General features: G+C 39.2%; 1 protein-coding gene across 1 annotated transcript in view; it reads left to right on the forward strand.

Annotated features, from left to right (window-relative positions):
* The window catches only part of HIBADH (3-hydroxyisobutyrate dehydrogenase), a 131,491-nt gene that overhangs the window by 91,437 nt on the left and 19,401 nt on the right, over nt 1–20,653 (forward strand). The gene's annotated exons all lie outside the window — the stretch shown is intronic.

Here is a 20,653-nt window from a genome sequence, read left to right on the forward strand (position 1 = left end):
ACCTTGGTTTGTACTTTCTCTTTCACCAAAGAATATCATGTGACATCTTAAATGAAGTCAGGGTCACACTGGTCATTAATATGGTTGTGAAATGAATGTACAGATACTAGATAAGGTCTGCATTGTCCACAAACCGCTTCTATCATGGCAATCCATGTTCTTTTGAGGTGGTGCCACTCCTCTTCAGCTGATGCCAAATCTGTTTCTGGGTAGTTATCCTATACTGCTTGCACAAACTTCCCCTTAACTTCCCATTCTTGAATCTCAGTTCCCTCCTTGTCCAACGCTGTACCAAAGTCTTTGCCACAAGAGGCTTGTGCTGCACCGTTACCATAACTCAACTCCACTGAGATTTCCTCACCAATATCATATCAGTCTAACCAATACAATCTAATTCCTGTCAAACTGTAGGTATTGAGGATAGAGGTGGTGCAATTTGAAGATAAAGTAATCTCATCTTTTTAAAAGGCTATTTTATGGTTTCAGTTACAAGTCCTGTAATATTTTCATTGCTTCTCATTTGTCTCCGTTGCCAAAATAAATTTTTGTGATGCTACTGCTGATATCCTTCAGTCCTGATCTAACTCAGGAACCAATAACACTCTTCTTTCTCCCCCTCCCCCGCCGCCTTGATTGCTCTGAGCTTTACTTAGTGCTCCCTATTTGACACTGCATACCAGTGACTGATTATTTACAGATTGATTCTTCCTGCAGTTGTTTTTTTGTTTAATTTATCTGATCCATGAGCGATTCACTGTACTTTAGTTCATTGCTTAACATACTCAAGTTTTGGTTCCTCAGTTAACTGCTTCTTGTCTATAACTAAATAATATGACTGTATGGTACTCCCTTCTTCCCTTCAGTGCATTACCTTTGTCGTCGTCCTCCCTGCTACCTCCTCAGCATCTCACACTGGCTATGCTACCTCCTTCAATGTTGCCACTGAGATGTTTTTTGCCAGGTGCTACAAAATATCCTGCTTTTTTTTGTAATGGCACCAGTGTTCCCTCTGTAAACTGTAGTGCGCAAACACAGTAGTGCCTGTGCAGCATGTAACTCCTGGCATGCGCATGTCACATAACTGGGAGGGGAGAACAGCCACCATAGCACCCGGATCCCTCTCTGCGTCCCAAGCACTCCGTCTTTCAAAGATGCAGTGGCTTCTCTCAGCACCAGGGACCTAGGAGTGGGATGGACCCGAGGGATAAAGAGTGGGGACCAGGGTGAGGGAGGCTGGGGCTCCTGGAAGGGGATAGTAGGGGCTCTCCCTCAACAGTTGAGTCTTCTGGGAAGGAGTGGTTAGGGACTCATGGAGAGGTAAGAGGCAAACAGTCCTTGAACTGGTACCCCCCCCCATTTGTACCACCACCTGCAGGAGGGTGGCGGAAGGGGGTCAGTCTGCTGATGAGGGGATGCCTGAGAGGGGAAGAGGGGGCATCAGGCTGGTGGGGGACGCTGAGGTAGGCAGGGGGCAGTGGCCAGTTTTTCTGCATCTTTGAGGTGGCAACTTTACCCCCTCTCTCTTCTTCCTTACTCAGTACCCTCGCCTCTAATTGTACCAACTCAACCTTGGTCCTCCCGCCATCCCCACCTTCTTCTCCTCTTATGCCTTTCCCCATCATCCATTCTGGTTTAATGGTCCTTCCCTTTTAGATCTCATATCCCTCTCTCTAAGCTTCCTCTTGAATATCTGCAAATGGTTGTGGCAAAGTTATCAGGTTCCTCCTCTTCTTCCTCCCTCTCCTGGCAAGTTCAGTTCCTCCCTCTTCCCACTTCCATGGAACAGCATTCGATCTGTCTCCTCTCTCCCCTCCCCTTCAAGCTATTGTCATCTATTGCCTTGCAGTTCCCTCTCATCCATCTTCATCTCTGATCTTGACTCTTGCCTCTCTATCTTCCTCTCATACCTCAGGGCCCTTACTCCACCCTCATCTTCCTTGACCTATCAGCTGGTTTTGCCACGGTTGATCATACTCCTCTTGAAATCCTGTCAGCTCTTGACTTTTATAACTTCATTCCCATCTGGTTCTCCTCTCCTCTCTTTGAACATCCCTTTGGTGTCTCATTTGGTAGTAGTCTTCTTCCTCTCTCCCCCTGTTGGTGGGGGTTCCTCAGGGATCTTTCCTTGGCACCCTCCTCTTCTCCCTTTATGCCATATCTCTGGGTGATCACATATGCAAACATAGAATTGACTTCCATTTTATGATGATGACTCATCTATACTCCAGACCAGTCTTCCTGCATCCAACTAAAATCTCAGACTGTTTTGCTGACATCTCTCTTTTTTGAGCACCCATCAATAAAAAATTAATATAGCCAAGACTGAGCACCGGATCTGTTCCTTGAGGCTCTCACCACTCTCCTTTCTCTGTCATGGTCCACAGCATCACCATCCTCCAATTTATCTAGTATAGGATCACCTCAAGCCTATAATCTCTCTTTATCTTTGATTCTGACACCTTTTTCACTCACTTGTCTCGGCAGTGTCTAAATCTTGATGCATTTTCCTGTACAACTTGTCCAAGATCTGATCTTGCCTGTCTGCCCACCCTAATGAAACTTTTGTCCAAGCCCTAATTATCCCCCTCCTTGATCATTCAGTCTGATCTTCTTTGGCCTGAATCCTTGCCCCTTCCCCCGCAAAGTCTACTCACCATGCTGCTGCTAAGATCATCTTCCTGGCTTGTTATCCTCCCTTCTTTAAGTCCATAGGTGCTAGAACTAGGGGTGCTGCAGCACCCTCTGCCTTGAAGTGGTTTCCATCATATACAGGGCTTACAGTTTGGTTCAGTGGCTCTCAGAACCCCCACTATATAAACTGTTCCAGCACCCCTGTTTAAGTTCCTATTTTGATGCAGTGGAAGGGGGTAAGCCAAACATAAACTTGTTCTAACCTTCAGAGCCTGCCACTGGTGGGATGAGGCCAAACTATCTGTCCAATTATTTTATTGTGAGATCATCTTTGGTCTCCACTCTGCCAAGGATACCAGCCTCAATGGGCCACTTCAATTCTCCTGCAAACATCTTGATGCTTTGTCCCATGCTGCCCCTATTGCAACGGAAAGGCTCCAGACAAAATCCATAAAGCCATCACCATTTTCTTCTTCAAGTCCCTCCTCACCTCTGCTGTAATGCATACAGAAAACAACCATCTGATTAAAAGCTAGGTAAGTGTTGGATAATGATTTATTTCTACCAGTTGACTAAAATTGTGGAAACAGCCTGTGCTAAAATATCCTATTATTTTTGTTTACTGTCGTCTTCCTCTCCCATTCCAGCCTGGCCTACTTGTTTTGTCTTTATTTTATAATTGTGAACATTTTGGGATGGGGACCATCACTAGTAATATGTTTGTCCCTCTTGCAATGTTTGATAAAACAGGAATGTGAGAGTGGGCATCGTTCGTCTGGATTTAGTTTTCAGGAGTATTTCTATAGTAAGGTGTTAGCTTCTGATGTTAACTGTAATGTATATATTTTCTAAATTTTAATCCATATCATTCAAGGCAGCGCACTAGGAAAGGTCAGTCAACCCACTCAAAAACCTTCTATATGTCAAGAGGTGGCAAGGCAAATTCTTGTCTCTTCATATGGGCCAAATGGTTACAGATCAATGTGTGTCATAGATTGTTTGAGGATGATCTTCAGAAATAAAACTGGACTGTTTGGTATTGATCTGTTTAAGTGGTCTTATTCCCTGTATTTTGGCATAAATTCTGATGCCTATATGGAGAAGTGAAATTGGCTTATAGCACAAAGAGAGAGTGTAGATCCTATCAGTATACTAATACATACTGCATAGGTTTCAGAGTAGCAGCCGTGTTAGTCTGTATTCGCAAAAAAAAAAAAAGAAAAAGAGTTTCCTGGAGCCTACCCTTCTTTTTTATTTCTGTAGAGAATGTACTCAAAAGGATTAATTTCTGCCAGAAAGATTTTAAAAACATAACAGTTTTAAAGAGATCATCTTGCCCAGTTTTAGGTTGTTTATATTATAGTCCTTTCAGCGTTAGCCTGGGATATTGGTTTCTGATATGATGGCTAGTTTTGTTTTCTCTAAGTAATGTTATATCTGTTATGAGGAATTTACATATTGTGATGTATAGAAATACTGAAAGGAGACTTAACAGTTCTAGGTCATACCCCTGTCTGCTTTAATTTGAAAGAGATCTTGGACGGAGAGTTTATAAGAAGGATTAGCCAAATTATTATCAGCTTTATTGTAGTTTGTGGTCTTAAAAAAACCCAAAACTTTTATCAGGGAGTGAAGTGATCCATAAAAATCTGCTGACCTGCTGACTAGGACTGTTAATATGGTGTTGCAGAATTGCGTGAGCAAAATTGACCATTGTGAAGTAGATGTGGGAGAAGAATGTTTCTGTTAAACTCAATTCATATGAAGCTTTAGAGATTTCTAATCTACACCCAGTAAACTTTCTAAGCACTGCTAGGCTGAAATTAACTTTTTTCTATGAGCCATGCAGTTTCACTTAAATAACTGCTCTTTAAATACAGATATATAGATAGATATAGATACTCTATCTTTTTTAGGTAATAATTTCTCTTTGCAAAACAAAGTATGGATTTCAAGATGGACCACTTAAACTCTGCTTTATTTTTGGTAGAAGATATGGAGCATATTCCTATCTTGTTTATGCAGCCCCTAAATTAAGGGAAATAGAAGTAGAAAATTCTAATACACAGGCCAGATTCTGCACTGACTTGAATGTCATGCAACCTCATTGATTTCAGAGGAAAAATGAACAATTTCTGATTATTATTTCATAGTATTAATTGAGAGAAACAACTCTTAAACTAAACTCATAACCTAATTTGATGACATACAAAAGGTCAGACTTTTTGAACTCACCTTTCGAATGTTACTTTAATGTACACTAGAGAGCTTCTGTTGGTGAGAGAGACAAGTTTTCAAGCTTACATAGAACTGTTCTTCAGGTCAGTGTAAGCTCTGTGTAAACTCAAAAGCTTGTCTCTCTTGCTAACAGAAATTGGTCCAATAAAAGATATTACCTTACCCACCTTGTCTCTCTAATATCCTGGGACCAACAGGCCTACAACAACACTGTGTATTTTAATGTATAGTGAGGCATATCATCTGAAGGGTTGCGTTCTTGTCTAGCAAATGAAATGCATTTTATTAAAAACATTATTTTGTGGCTTTGCATATTTTAAGGCATACAGCAGAGCAAAAGCAAATAGATTTTATTTTAAAGATTTTTGCTTAATCAGATGTTTATATTCTCTGTGTATTTTTAATATATAAAATATTCTGACAATAAGGTGGTTTACCTTTTCTGAGGTCAGCAGCATTTAAATTAATCAGGCTGACATTTCGTGCTGGTGGGTCATGAACTGTTGATAATAGCATTAAATGGTGATTCGTTTGCTGTGGGAAGCTCAACTCATTGTCTCGCCACTATATTAAATCATAGTCACAAACAACTGGTCTACAGAAATGGTGAATCAAGGAAAGTGGGTGTTCATCCCTACCCTCCATCCTTTCCACTCCCTATGCATGCAAAAATTATTCAAGCTGACTGCAGTATATGAGGTCAAGAGAAGTATCCCCCTGTTTGGGAAGCTGGAATGGTCCTGGGTGAAAAATCTCTGTTTTGTATGAAACAGGGACCTGAACACTTTTGCATTTTCTGCTCTTCCTAATTAAGGGATATTATTTTCATAGTCAGTCTGTGTGAAAGGGCTTCACAAACAATCAAAACAAAGATATATTTTCTTTTAGCTCTGGAAAATGCAACTTGATGTGAAACTAAAAACAACAAATTTTAAAAAGCTGTTTTTCCTATATATTGTAGAACATAAGTTCTCATTAAAAAATAAATTTTGTTTCAAGCTTCTAAATTATTCTCTTACTTGCCATTTGCTGTTGAAATAGATGGCAAAATATGTTTTTATCTTAACTCCGTCATTGTTCTAGAAACGAGAGAAAGTAACATATCATAGTGGATAATTTAAAAAGAGGTTTTATAATGGCTTAACACTGAATTATTAATTAAGGTGGCTGAAGCAAATTCCATTCCTGAAGGCTTAGAGGATTTTGCACCTAAAAGCAAATTTTACCTTTTTTTTTTTTTTTTTTTTTTAAGATGTGTTCTTTTGGCGTACAGGTCAAATGAGTATTGCAGATTTACAGCTAAATGGATGCCTTGCACCAAATAACCCATGGTTATTCTACTCCGAACAGATCTAGGAGGCTTTTTTTTATGAGTCAATCTTCTGGTGCTTAGCAGCACTATACTCCTGATATCAAGGATTACTTAAAAAATGAGCTAGTCTAATTTCTACATCCAGCACTAGATACCTGATGATTCTAATACTGTTAAAAGACATGCTGTCCATATGTTAATTGGTATATAAATATTCATTACTGTGAAAACCATGTTAATCTCAGCGCTGAATTCTTTCAGACTGAGTTCAACATTTCCTGTTCTTTCAGCTAGAATATACATCTGTATATTTTATAAATGACCACAGTAAGGTAAACATTTTTCTAGAACTATACTTTGTACCGTGCATATACTTTAGGGGTACAGGAAGAGGAAAATCTGACTAGAATGTGCAAGAAAAACATATTTTAACTCCTCAAATTAATTGCTTTTTAGGTTAAATACCAGCTGAAAGCTGTCTCTTTAAGAGAACAAGAGAGCATGAGAAAATCCTGGACCACTAGAGGTCACTGTTTGGTAATCAACTTCTAATGAACCAGAACTGTCAGGAAGGCCAATAAATTACGCTGTGGATTTTTCTAATTATGAATTCCTATTTAATCATTCAATGACAAGTTAACTGTGGCAGTGGTTCTATGTACTTTGCATACACAGTTATGCTAATGTACTATTATATTTCTTGGGATGCAAGTCCTCCATCATTAGAACAGTTCATTACCAAAGACTCTCTTATCTAATCATAATTACTGATTATGAGAAATAATTAACTTTGTTACCCTCTTAATTCTGTTCATGGGCAAAAGGCAATTTTCCTTTTTTTTCCTTTTAAGTGGAAGAACTTGGCATTTTATTTAATACTGTTGCAAACATTTACCTTTAAAGAAAAGTAGTTTGCAGTATTTTTTTTTTTTCCGCAAGTGTGTTAATGTAATGATGTCGGGGAAGTCTATTTATTTTTAAAAGTTGACAAGTATGGGGTGCACAAGCACTATTTATTTTGTTGTGGGGCTTTTTTGAACTTTGATTCATTGTACTAAACACATTTGAAAACATTCTCATTTCATGGAAATTAAGCCTATGGAGCGTATAAAGATTTGTAAAGCTACAGTGTATTTAAGTAGAAAGGTGAGATCTAATGATATATTTCTGCTTTCTGCTATGAGATATTTGTCTACTTTTTATGTTTCCAATTTAAACTTTGTATTAAGAAGTACTTAAAGAGTTCAGTGTGATTTTAATTACACCATAGCTGCTCAAAATTAATGTGTAAATTGCATCAAGTAATTTTTCAGGGCACTGATCAATGCATTAAAGTTTACACTGAAGTGCAGTATCATGAGATAGGATTCTCTGAAATAAGAAAACCTAACTAGCCACAGCTCCCTTATTACTCCTCTTGCAGAATAGAGGATCTACGTAGGATATTTTTTGTAAGAGAGAATTTTATAATCACAGTCACGTAATTCATCAAATGTAAGTTCTGTAATGTTTCTCTTTAGGTTGATTTCATAGCATTTGTTCATAGTCTTGTATTGCTACATCTCTTGGCTCTTCCACGGCTGGATAAAAGCTTCTGTAATTTCCTCTTTGTTTGGTTAAACTGAAATTATTTGAGGAAAATATTTCATTGCATTATGGATACAAAATTAAGTGAAAACACACCTTGCAAGTAAATTTGTACTTAGGAGGAGAAGTTGAAAGAAATAAATAAAATAGAATGTGGATTGTTTACTATACCCTGTAAAGCTCAAACGCTAAGATGGGTGGGGGTAAGGATAGCAGCGTCTAAAACCCACATTTTTATGGTGTCTCAGATTATCCAGAAAGTTCTAAACCTTAGCACCCCGTATCCCATTTAGTTTAGTACAACATAGTGGTTCACAAGCTTACAAGGTAACCTGCAGTTCTGTATTTTTAAAGGCTTTTCCCTTTTGATCCAATAAAATTCTCTTAGATGGCAAGTCCTAGACTACTCTATAGTTAAAATTCAAACTTTTCTGCTGGGCAAGCCTCCAACGGAAAATGCCAGCACTGGATTTCTTTTGAAGCATATTATGTATCGCTTTTCAGGTTTTATATAGATCTAATATATATAAAATGTGTTATAGTGTTTGAGAATTTAATTATTGCTACTGTTGAATACTCTTATTTTACAAAAAGCATAATTATGTACATATGCATGTCACACTTTCTTCTCTTCCACATTTTTTTGTTCCTTGAAGTTGAAACTATAAGTCTGGGAGCTGGGAGTCTCCCTTCCATCCCCTTCTTCTCTAAGTTGTTCATTGTTTTTAAAAAAACATTTATTTGTCATTTTCTGTTTGAATGATTTCCTTATTCCCTCCACACAATTAGACGTGGCTACAGATACCTGGGCAGAAATACCAACAAAATTTTACTTAAATGACTGCAGGATTATGTAGCTGTTGTCTTTTTAAGTGAGTCCCTGATTAAACAAAATACTTAAGTATATCCTTAAATCTGTCTCTGTTGAGGGACTTAAGCACATGCTTAGGACCTTTCCTATTCAACTGCATGTAGTTAAGTGTTTTGGTGAACGGGGGCCTATTTGGGGATGCCTTGGGAGAGAAGGGGAAGGACAAAGGCACCATTTCTGAAGCATAGGGAATAGTTTTGTTCTCCTATTTTGTATTAGACACATTCTTTTGCTGTGTCTTTTTGGTATTGTGTTACTCCTGTCATGCTATTACTGGAAAATATTTTAAAGTTAATAAAAATTCTAAATCCTTTTTTCCTTGAAAGAGAAAAATCACTCATTTCCCTGTTGTAAAATTGAGGTTTAAACTCTTGAGTGGACACCTGTATTCTATATGGTATTAATGTGTTTAAGACTCATAGAATCAGATAAAACAAAGTACAGTCCAGTCTCAAAACATGGCCATTTGTGACTGTCGCCAATTGTTCCTTGTAAATGCAGAGAGGGATAAGTCTGTCCAACTGCAAGTGTGTGTTGGTGAACTTACAATTTATATTCATCAGTCAAGATAGATGAAAGTAAAAATTAAGATGTCCATGTGGACTCTTGGTTCTGTCATTTTGCTTTTGATACCAGTAACCATGAGACTTTGACTTGTCTGCACACCCTGACTAGCTCTTCTGTGTTTCCGTTGTTTCATTTCTCAGAGAACTGAAGTGGGGCTTTATAACTATTCATCTGTCATTAGAGATCTTTCTCACAGGGTGCAACAAGGTTCTGTTCTATCACCACTCAAGTTCACTGTGTTATGGTCTCCGAGATCTGTGGTGCAATGCTATCAGTATATGGATGATATACATTTCTGTCTCTTATTTAGACCTAGACAATGAAATCTCTTCGCTTTTGCAGCACATGACTAGGATTGGGATTTAGATGTGTGTAGGGTGACCAGATGTCCTGATTTTATAGGGACAATATTTGGGGCTTTTTCTTATATAGGCTCCTATTACCCTCCACCCCGTGTCCTGACTCTTCACACTTGCTGTCTGGTCACCCTAGATGTGTGGAACATGAAACTTAATCCAGAAAAGATTGAGATGATGCTAGTAGGTTGGTGGAAGGATTTTGAATGTATAGCAGGGATGGCTATTGCCCCTTTAATTGAGTTTGTTCACAGGATTCACAGTTCAATGATATTTTCATATTCCTATATACAGTACAACCTCAGAGTTACAAACACCAGAGTTACGAACTGACCAGTCAACCACACACCTCATTTGGAACCAAAAGTATGCAACTAGGCTGTAGAGACCAAAAAAAAAAAGGCAAATACTGTATTGCAGTGGTTCTTAAACTTTTTTTTCGCAGATCGCTTGAAAATTGCAGAGGGTCTCAGCAGACCACTTAATGATCTTTCCAAATGTTGTTTGTACCATTAGCTAACTAATGTAAAGCGCTTTGGATAAAAGCACTATATTAAAAAAAAACCACCTTAATAATAAACTTTTTTTTGTTTTACAAATAAAAGCACACAACTCATATTTTAATACCAATAGTCTTACCTTTCTAATGTGATGGATGTGTCCTCTCTCCCCACACCACAGCAGCCCCCAAGCTGGGGCTGGGAAGGAGGGAGGGTCTCTCCCTCTCCCCCCCGCACTGTGGCAGCCACCGAGCTAGGGCTGGAAAGGAGGGGTGTATCTCCCCGGCCACAGCAGCCACAGAGCTGGGGCTGGGAAGGAGGGCTGTCTCTCCCAGGCAGCCATAGCCCTGGAGCTGGGGAAAGTCACCTCTTTCTCTGGCCCCTGCAGCCCTGCATGTTCCACATTCGCCCCACCCCCTCTTCTCTCCCCATTGCCCCCTCCCACCTATCCCCATTCCCCTCAAGGCCACCACCTCACCTTACATGTGCATCTTCTCCAGGGTCCAGGCACCTAATTAGTGAAGCCATGCCTATGCAGCTCCACTAATTAGGTGGGTGGCCCTTCATTCTCTCGTGTGTGGCCGCCCAGGCACGCACCTTAGAGGAAACGATCTGTGGACGACCTGAAGAGCTTGCGGACCACTGGTGGTCCACAGACCACAGTTTGAGAACCTCTGCTGTATAGTACACAGTACTGTGTTAAATGTAAACTACTAAAAAAATAGAGGGAAAGTTTTTAAAAAAGATTTGACAAGGTAAGGAAACTGTTTCTTTGATTTGTGTCATTTAAATTAAGATGGTTAAAAGCAGCATTTTTCATCTGCATAGTAAAGTTTCAAAGTTGTATTAAGTCAATGTTCAGTTGTAAACTTTTGAAAGAACAACCATAATGTTTTGTTCCGAGTTATGAACATTTTAGATTTACAAACAACTTCCATTCCTGAGGTATTCGTAACTCTGAGGTTCTACTGTACTACTGGAACCTGTGGTGGTGGTGATGGTATTGGCCAAGAGAGCCACTTTATCCACTTTGGGTAATGTGTTAGCTATCTTTTTCTCAGTCAGGACCTAGCTGTGGTTATGCAGACATCTTTCCTTTAGGTTGGTATAAGCGAGTCAGTCTGATAGCCAGCTGGCTGAGTGGTCAGGCAGTGGCTCCACAGTTTTTTCTGATCTGGTCATTCTGGCGGGGCGGTGTGTCTCAATCCCTCCTGAGTGTCACTTCCACTCCCCTTAGGGTTCTGTTACAGCAGAGTGGTGGGGGAGTAAGTAAGAGGACCTATGTTCCAGGGTCATAGAGGGGTATTACAGTGTTTGTATCTCTCATTGGTCCACCCCAAATTGTACTCCCCCTTAGGTTGGTTCCGATCAGGCCATAGCTCCTCCATGTGGGGGGTGGTCACAGACTTAGGAGTATCCTTTTAGTCTGACAGTGGGATGCTGTCCTGTTGTTATCAGGCTCCAGTGAGTTTCCAGCTCCCAAAGTTGGGGGGATCTGAATCACTGCTTTCAGAGTAGCCTTAACAATACTATAGCCATGCCCCTCACAGTTCCGGTCATCACCCTCACTTCCTGTAGCTCTTCCCCTGGGCTACCAGTGCCCTTTTAGACTATCCCTGCACCTGAAGCTTTCCCTTTAGCTGCTATGGGGTGGGACCTCCCTAAGCCAGTACTGCTCCATGTCTTGCCCTGATTTAGTGTGGGGTCCATAAACCCCATAACAACTGTCCTAGTGCAGTATGACCTGTACTGGACCGTCCTTGAAGATGGCTCTGAATCTTGGCATAATTGATGCCAGGAACATATTGCAGCAGTTCTTTGCCAGTTGTACCATGTTCCTATTCCCTGCTGGGTAAAATTCAAGGTGTTGCCTTTGATTTGTAAAGCCCTAAGACTTGGGCTCTGACTCTCTGAGAGACTGCCTTTCTTTCCACATACTGCCAAGGCAATTGTCATTTTAATATTTTGGAATATAGCACTGTGGATGTGCATGAGGATTTGAGCTAAATGTCAGGCATTGGTGGTAAGGCAATAAATTCCAGAATTCAAATATGAACACTAATATTTTTTGTTAGGATTTGTATTTGACCAGTGGGCTGGGGAGAACACTGGCATTACCTACTGATTTTAAATGATTCTGTACAGGTTTTAGATATATATTATTTTAGGCATTACAAATGTAAAGGTAAAAGAATTTTTTTATACTTTGTCATCATAATTTATTTCCTTTAGGAGTAGTAGCCTTTTTTACCCTATTCGGCAGCTTTTCAAGTGCTGTAATCTTTCTCTCTGACATTACAGTGACCAGAACTGAACACAGTACTTTATAAATTGCAGCATACAGAACAACCTCATCATAACTTTCTTTGGGTTGTATTTTGTCGCAGAAGCTACAGTAACTTCTACATATATTTACCTTTTTGTGACCTATTTTCTTTGGCTAATAATTTCTGAGGTGTCAATGACTTCTTGAAAGCTTCTTGTAAATTTGTCATGACCCATTCCTTTCATATTAAACTTCCTTGACTACAGCTTCTGCTCTGTCTTTTGTGCTGTAATTAGTAAGAATGCATATTGTTTTCTGGGTTTCGGCATCTCGATATAACATATCTAAATTAGTTGGAGGTTTTATTACTTTTTTGGTGTCCCTGACTAAGTTCAAGTACTGTTCCCTACGTAATTTCACTCAACACTCCTTTCAAAGCATAAATCTTCTCATTAACGATTCTGATTTTGGTTTAACCACTTCCTTATCCTTCCATATGCACCACCTTGGATCCCTGGTGGTGTTTAACTTAATTAAATCTGTGCCCTACAGGCACACACTGTATCACTGCAACATCCATATGGATCTATGGCTTATATCCATATATCCTTGTGATGCATGCACGCATGTGAAAGGCAATGCATTAGAGTCCCTATCTCTATTGAAGTCAGTGGGGCTGTTAGCAGGCACAGCAGTTATGCACTGATTACAGTGCAGGATTAGTGCTTTAGACAGTATACGTTATTTAGGATAGGGACTGCTATTATATCTTGTATTTTGTACAGCACCTAGCATAGTTGGGCCCAATCCCGATTGGGATATAAGTATTAATAGATGCAACATTCACTTCTGCATGCTTGTATCTTTTTTTTAACGTGCTTCTAGAAAACAGTCAGATATTTTAGTACTCCATTTCATGCTGGCCCACCCAGAATGAAGATGCTAACAAACTGAGCACCTCATCCACACATGTTCTCCTTTTCAATCTGCTCTACTGTCATTCGAGTATCTGGTTTCTGGGTGCCCTGTTGGTAATGCACACTGTCCAATCCAGTCTTCCTTTTCAGACTTGTCCATACTTGGAAGGAGGAGGTGGAGAGATTATTATTCTACTGCTAACACAGGAAGAATGAGAGTGGCTTGATGCAAAGGAAAATTACGTTCCCTGAGGATAACAAACAGAAGGAGATAAATCAGGAGACAGGATAATCCAGTATATATGTACATTCCTTAATTTTTGGTTCAATTTTACAAAATATGCAAAACTGGGCATTTACAAGTCTTATTTAGAATGGTTTAATTATGAGAAAATTAAAGCATTAAGATGTTTACTTTTTTTAGACTTTAGAGTAATGCTTCATGAGTTGAGAATTCAGATGCACAAATTTTGTCATAAACAGGAACTATGGGCCATGGTGGGGAGATTGTGAAAAGAACCGCTTGCATCCCCTTTTCAGTTTGTTTAAAAAATACACCTATATACTTACTTCAGTTCTTTAGATTTCAACACAGTCTGATGATTCTGAAGTCAGAGCAGCTCACCTCTTACAGCGTTCTGTTGCTCCTTTCAGCAGAAGCTGGGCCATTGTGATATTTATCTGAATTCAAACAAGGCTAATTAAAAGAGCTGCTGACAGTTGTTGTGATTTGACATTGACTGGAGCTTGATGGTCATTATGGGTAAATAATGAACCAGGTCTGCAAATGTAGCAGCTGCCAACTTGGGATAGAAGAGCAGCTATTGCTTCCAATTTAGGGATCTATCGACCGCTTCCCTTCTCCCTGCAGATCTTCTGCACAAAATGAATGTTTTCTGCTGCTGTGTTTTGTGGTTTCAGCTATTTCAGATGTAGCCTGTAATTTCCTTCTTAAATATTTAACTTAGCCCATTATTAGCTTTCAAAGTTAACAACTTTTCTGAATTTTTTTAGTGAAGATTTTTGTGCACAATATAAGTAGATAAACAATTGTCAGTATGTAGTTAGTTGACATGTTGTCCAAGAATCTGCTAGTTAGTCTTGTCTTTGTGTAGACGTATTTCAATAAATCGTATAACTAGATTATTCTGTAAAAAGAAAAAGATTATATATATAGATTACTGAGGCTTCCTTAACAAACTCTTTTTTTGTTAGGAATCAGAATACTGAGCACTAAGACGTACTTCTTCAAAGCACTGACCTAAACCTCAGTTTTCATTTTTGTTCAAACATCAATAGCTTATGAAATATTTTGATGCAGAGTTCTATTTATCAATACAGAGAAACTGCAGTGACTTTCATTAAGGTGCACTTGTGAATACATTGTCACTTCATCATGAGCTTTGTCTTGTCCCATTAGCAAGCAGGAACAGGTGCATTAAAGGGAGAAAAAGGCAAATTGTAATTATATAAAAATAGCACAGAAATTTAAAAATCATATTCTAGAATTTTATATACACCAGCACTTACTACATCTATCCAGCATTTGTTCAGCTGCCATTAAAAAGGGTATGTGCATTATGTAAAATGTAAGAACATTCTTGTGCGTAGTGCATAATGCAGCAAAACTAGAGATCTTGCTGGGAGGAAATGATCCCAAACGTGCCCCTAAAAGACAAGTCTTGCTTTGAGAAATAATGATGAAAAATTGTCCATTTGTGTGTCCGTGTTTCAGCAGAAACTAAACTCTGTATTGTCTGTAGAACCACCTCGATAGTTATTTGTGGGTATATTTTTGTGCGTGCACACGCACGCACACACGTGCATGTTGTTTCCATCCTGGTTAAGGCCAACAATACAGTAACAAGGGGTTATGTTATGCTGGTTTATGTTAAACCAGATCACACCCTAACATGTGCAGAGCCATTCATCTGTGTCACCAAAACCCAAGAGAACATCTGACATGGACTCTGAAACAGAAACAGTGATCACTTACAAATCAAACATGGCACGCTCTAAACCGATTGTGCACGGCAATCTTTTCTAGAAAGGACAACTAATTGAACATGATAAAGTGTAAAGTTAATTAACACCCTTAAATTTGTTGATTACTTTCACGGGATTATATTGTTCGTTGAGTAGCAGCTTTCTGTCCCAGCTGTCGCCTTTTTAGCGCATGTCGCTGGTAAACAATAGAGACACCATAACAAGTCGTAAATGGTCCCTGTGACAGCAGCCCCTTGTGAGGCTGCATCTGTAGAAAATGATTAGAACAATTGCATTTTAAAGACGGCTCACATTGCAGCCCAGGTCCCATCGGCCCTCTTCTTTATCTCTTTTGATGGCACACTGGTTAAAACCTTTAAGTTCTTTTGAGTAAATTAAGTGATTTACTGTGTTTAGTGTTATAGCCATAAAATAGCTTTATATGGCTGCCTGATTTTATAATATTAAGAAATATACTTACTTTTGTTAGAATTTCTGGGAGCATTGCCCTTATTTCCCAAGTCTGAGACATCGTAAGTCTGTTTTTAGCAAACTAGTGGAAGAAAATGGTTCCCAGTTTGTCTTTGTATGATTACATGACATTTAATCTACTATTGTACATATCAGAGTTTAAATAATTTGCTTTTAATTTTGATTGAGGTTTATAACTGGTGTTTCCTCTAAGTGCTTTTTGTTTGTTTTGGTTTTACATATAACAAAACAACGGTAACCTTCACAGAATTTTGGTGAAGGTTCTTCCTGTATCTTGGTGCTTAGTGTGTAACTTGTGCACTGCTTAAGACAAAGTTTTTCATGTGAGCTGGCAAGAATTTTAATAAGAATCACATAACCCTTAAAAGAAAACAAACACATGCAGCTCTCAAGTTAAGCCTATGTGAAAGGCAGCAAAGAGATGACAAGAAGCTACTTGTTTTAGGGGATTATAGTCCTTTAAACTGTATTTTTGCAAGAATACTGGAATAAGGAGCTAGTATTCTCTTGCATTTTCCAGAGCATAACAGTCAAAGCTTAAACTCTCACACTAGAAGGTACAACATTGTAAAACAGGAGAGCATTAAAACTCTAATCCTGTTTTCTTTTTTGTTTTTAAATCTGTTTCAGATCATAAATTAGTTTTAAATACAACATTGTTCAATCCACTGTATACATAATAGAACAAGGAGGAAAGAGATATTTATGCCTAAACCTCTCACGGTTCCAAAAGGCAGGGTGAAGGTTGGAGCTGGAGTCTCCAGTACAGTCACAGGATCATACAGTTTTCATAATCAATGGATAAGCTAAATTTAGTTTTTCTTTCTAACTGTCAACAATAAAATCATTTACAAAGAGTGTGTGTGTACACAACACACAGCAAGACTGATTATCTTGGTATATGCACACATTTAAGTGCAATGGGAAGCTTTTTGTTTTCAACAATGTAACTGGACAATGCACACCTTAGAATGTTGGTCTATTATTTTTTTTAATGTACTATATTTTGTTTGGGGAGAAGGTAAAAATGGTGCTCTAAAATAAGAGCAAATCATTTACATGTAAATGCAATTGGTTATTTTCTTTCAGTGATTTTCAGTTCACATTCCTAAATAATAAACAAGCTGGGTATTATCAAATTGCTCTTACCATTGCAAATGTTTGGAGTGTGGTCATAAAAGCCTAGCTCTTAGAGCTGGAAATACTGCCATACCAGTAGGTCTTATACACACCTCAGGATTTTCAAGGTATAAGATGCTGTGAGGTTTAAATAAATGTGGCTAAATTAATTAGGAGAAATAGGTGTTTGGGGGATTACTGATTAGGTACAGAGCTTTTCACTTGTAGGTCACTTAGCACAAACCTGTCCCAGGTCAGTAGTGACCTGACTGGCCCAGGTCAGTAGTGACCACTTACCATTACCATCTGAAGGCTCTTGGGCCTCAAGGAAATGAGCTCGTGTTCTCCATCCTGAAGGGGGATTCTAAAGAGGATGGAGCTAGGCTGTTCTCAGTGGTGGCAGATGACAGGACAAGGAGTAATGGTCTCAAGTTGCAGTGGAGGAGGTCTGGGTTGGATATTAGGAAAAATTATTTCACTAGGAGGGTGGTGAAGCACTGGAATGGGTTACCTAGGGAGGTAGTGGAATCTTCATCCTTACAGGTTTTTAAGGCCTGCTTTGACAATGCTCTGGCTGGGAAGATTTAGTTGGGGTTGGTCCTGCTTTGCGCAGGGGGTTGAACTAGATGACCTCCTGAGGTCTCTTCCAACCCTAATCTTCTGTGATTCTATGATCCAGGTTTTAGTGGACAAGTGTCCACATCACCACTTTTGACACTAATTGACTACACCTCTGGCAGCCTGAATAGGGAATCGTGGAAACTGAACTAATTCTCACCCCATAGGTGGCCCTTCTAGATATGACTGAGGTAGGTTGCATAACAGTGTTGTTGCTACTACCTAATATTGTACCCTTTCAGTGTACAAATAGAGGACTTCAGACTCCAAGGCTGTCAGTCTCACACCTTACAGGCAACTAGAGAGAGACAGACACACACCTACCTCCATTACACCAGGTTGCACTCCTCTTATGGCTCCTGTAGAGCATCTTGCTGTGGTTCTGGCTGCAACATTTCTTCACTTCTACTCCCTCTATGCAGACCCCATCTATGACTCTATGCGAGACATCCCCTTCAACTGGCAGTGGCCAAGATAGCCATCTACCAATCTAGGAGGTGGAAGCTTGATGGGGAGGCTCTCTGAGAATGTGTGTCTTATTTTCATTCCCTGGTCAATTCTCTTCTCTGTGCAGAGTTTCTTTGGGTGACCTCTGCTCACTCCTTGGATTCCTTCAGGGAGCAGTGAGTGCTGTCTTGGGGTCTCTATTCATTGTCCCCGTACAGCTCCTTCATTTTAAACATTTGACCTCCACCTCCGTTGCTGTTTTTTCATTTAGTTGATTCCTAGATCTGTGGTCCCTCCCACGTTTAAGGAAGTAGGTCTATTGTTCTAGAGGGCTCCACCTTCAGGATTTCAAAGATTGGCCCATACCTTCCAGCAGCAATAAATCATCTTAGATTTTAAAATTTAATTTATTAATATTTTTGTTGTAGGAAAAATGTTTTCCCTTCTCTCTCTCTCTGTTCTGTACTGTTATAGTCATATGACTATATGGTAAGAAAAGTAGAATATGGGGCAGTGTGCTAGTTGGTTCCCAATCCTGCTTTGCATTCTGCCATCAGGACTTCCGTAAGACTTCACAGACACAACAGAGGCAACTCTAGAGAAACCCAGTGCAGTATTGGGGCCTTGTGAGTCCAATGACATTGGCTTGCTGGAGGGGAGAATCTTACAAGTGAAATTCTGTGCTGATCACAAATGTAATTTCTTATCCGCCATTCTCTAAGGATGAGAAGGGGAAGGGACATAAGGATCTTGAGGGTCTGCAAAAGAGTTGATTAATTGGTGTGTGAGACATAAAATACAGGAACAAAAGTGGTGACCAGTGCTCCTCCTTTAAATTCAAGCCACTGTACCTCCTTCGTGCTCTCGCCTTAAGTAGTGTTAAGAACTATAGTGCTGGTATTTTATTATACTCCAAAATCATGAAATGAAATTAGTGGTGTGCATTATGCCCTTTTGCTTCCATTTGGAGCTGAAGTGATGACATCTTGAGGCTGAATTGACTACAAATTACCAATACTGTGTGTTTGCTGGATTGCTTGTTTGTTTCTGATCAGTTGGCTGACAATTGGTGAGGAATCTTGATGGAAAAACCCATCATGATATGAATGATTTTTTTTGTTTTTAGAAGTACAAATGTCCACGGCTTCCTCATTATAAAACAAATTATTTTTCTTTCTTTTGCTTAACTAATTTAATTTTTTGCACTCAAAATGTAAGCATCTGTACGAGTGAGAGAGTGCAGCTGTCAAAAGATTAACCAGCTGAAAACTATTGTCAGCATTAATTTTGCTCTAATAAATGATTCTCTGAAGCTATTTAGCAGTCTGTAATCTAGATACAAGGCTTTTGACCTATGATGGATAGTGGTGGATTTTGTTTGTAAGCTTTGACTTAAATTGTCCACTTAATTTGCTGCAGGTCAGATCACAGGATTAGTAAGAAAAGGTCATTATGTGGTTTGCATAAAAATAGCTAGGGGAACAGCATGAAAATTATGTAGTGATCTTTGCAGACACGTTGCATGGTAAACTAGTAGCCAACAATATGACAATCATCTGTTCACTTAGGCCCCAAATCCAGGCTCCTGTCTCTGTCCCAGATTTCTGGGAGTGGGCATTGGAAGTTACATGAAGAGAGAAGGTGAGAGGAAATCCTCCATCCAATGGCTGAGGAGTGGTGGCTGCAATGCTGAAACTTCGGAGTTTATAGTGTTGGGAAGAGCTTTACAGTGGTGGATACTCTGGCAGTGCCACACTGTTAAAAAAAACCTATGATGGTCTACATACAAAGGCAGTCCAATCCCCTACTCAAATCCTGACCCCTTCACTGTGTAGCAGTACAGCACTGGTTCCATTGCCTTGGGGGCTTTTGTACCTGCAGCGGTAGGGGCAGGACTTGCCAGGGGAGTGGATCAACTGCTACAGACCAATTCATCAAAACCTCTGCATTGTAACTGGGTTTTCAGTTATTGTGGTGATTTTTGCCATGGATTTAATTGAGATTGGGGTCCAATCATACTTTTATAAAAGTGACCTTTTTAAAAAAAAGTCAAATGCTTCTGTGTACTAGGAAAAACTAAATGGAGCAAGTGTCCCATTGAATGTCGTTTTAAAAGAAGGAGTTTTGCTCTGATGGCTTTTTCAGGTTAGTTTTTAGAAAGGTAATTCTGATTTGCCTTAGACTGTAAGCACTTTGGGATTGTAAATTCATATGTTACAACGTCTAGCACAATGAGGCCCGATGCCAATTAGATCTCTACTACTACTGCAATTAAAACATTTAATAATAGTTGTTATCGTAACTAATTGGTTAAAAGCAGTATGGACCCTAACGGAAAGACAGTTTGATTTTTTTGTGGAAACAAAATAGTTAAATGTGGAAGAAAAATGAATTCCCTCACTTGGATTTTTTATTTGTAAAAACACTGGAACTGCTTGAATATATTAAATTCAGAAGTAGGCCATTACTTGCAGCAGTCTGTTCTAATAGGTCAAGGTTCGATGCATAGCGTAGACAATTTATGGTGTCTAGGTTCCTAGCAAAATGAACTGTAAAGCTAAGTTGCTAATCACTTTTCCAAGTAGTCTCCTTGGGCCAAATTCACCGGGCAGTTACATCCATTAAAATCAGTTTTGTCTGGGAGACGGGGTTGAAGAGGATGCAATTCACATCAGAATTGTTTATTTTCCCCTAGAACAAAAGATATCATAAGCTAAAACTTGATGTATTGCCATTTGAAAATTCT

Source organism: Lepidochelys olivacea (genome assembly GCF_965140295.1).
Source record: "Lepidochelys olivacea isolate rLepOli2 genome assembly, chromosome: 2".
NCBI lineage: Eukaryota > Metazoa > Chordata > Testudines > Cheloniidae > Lepidochelys > Lepidochelys olivacea.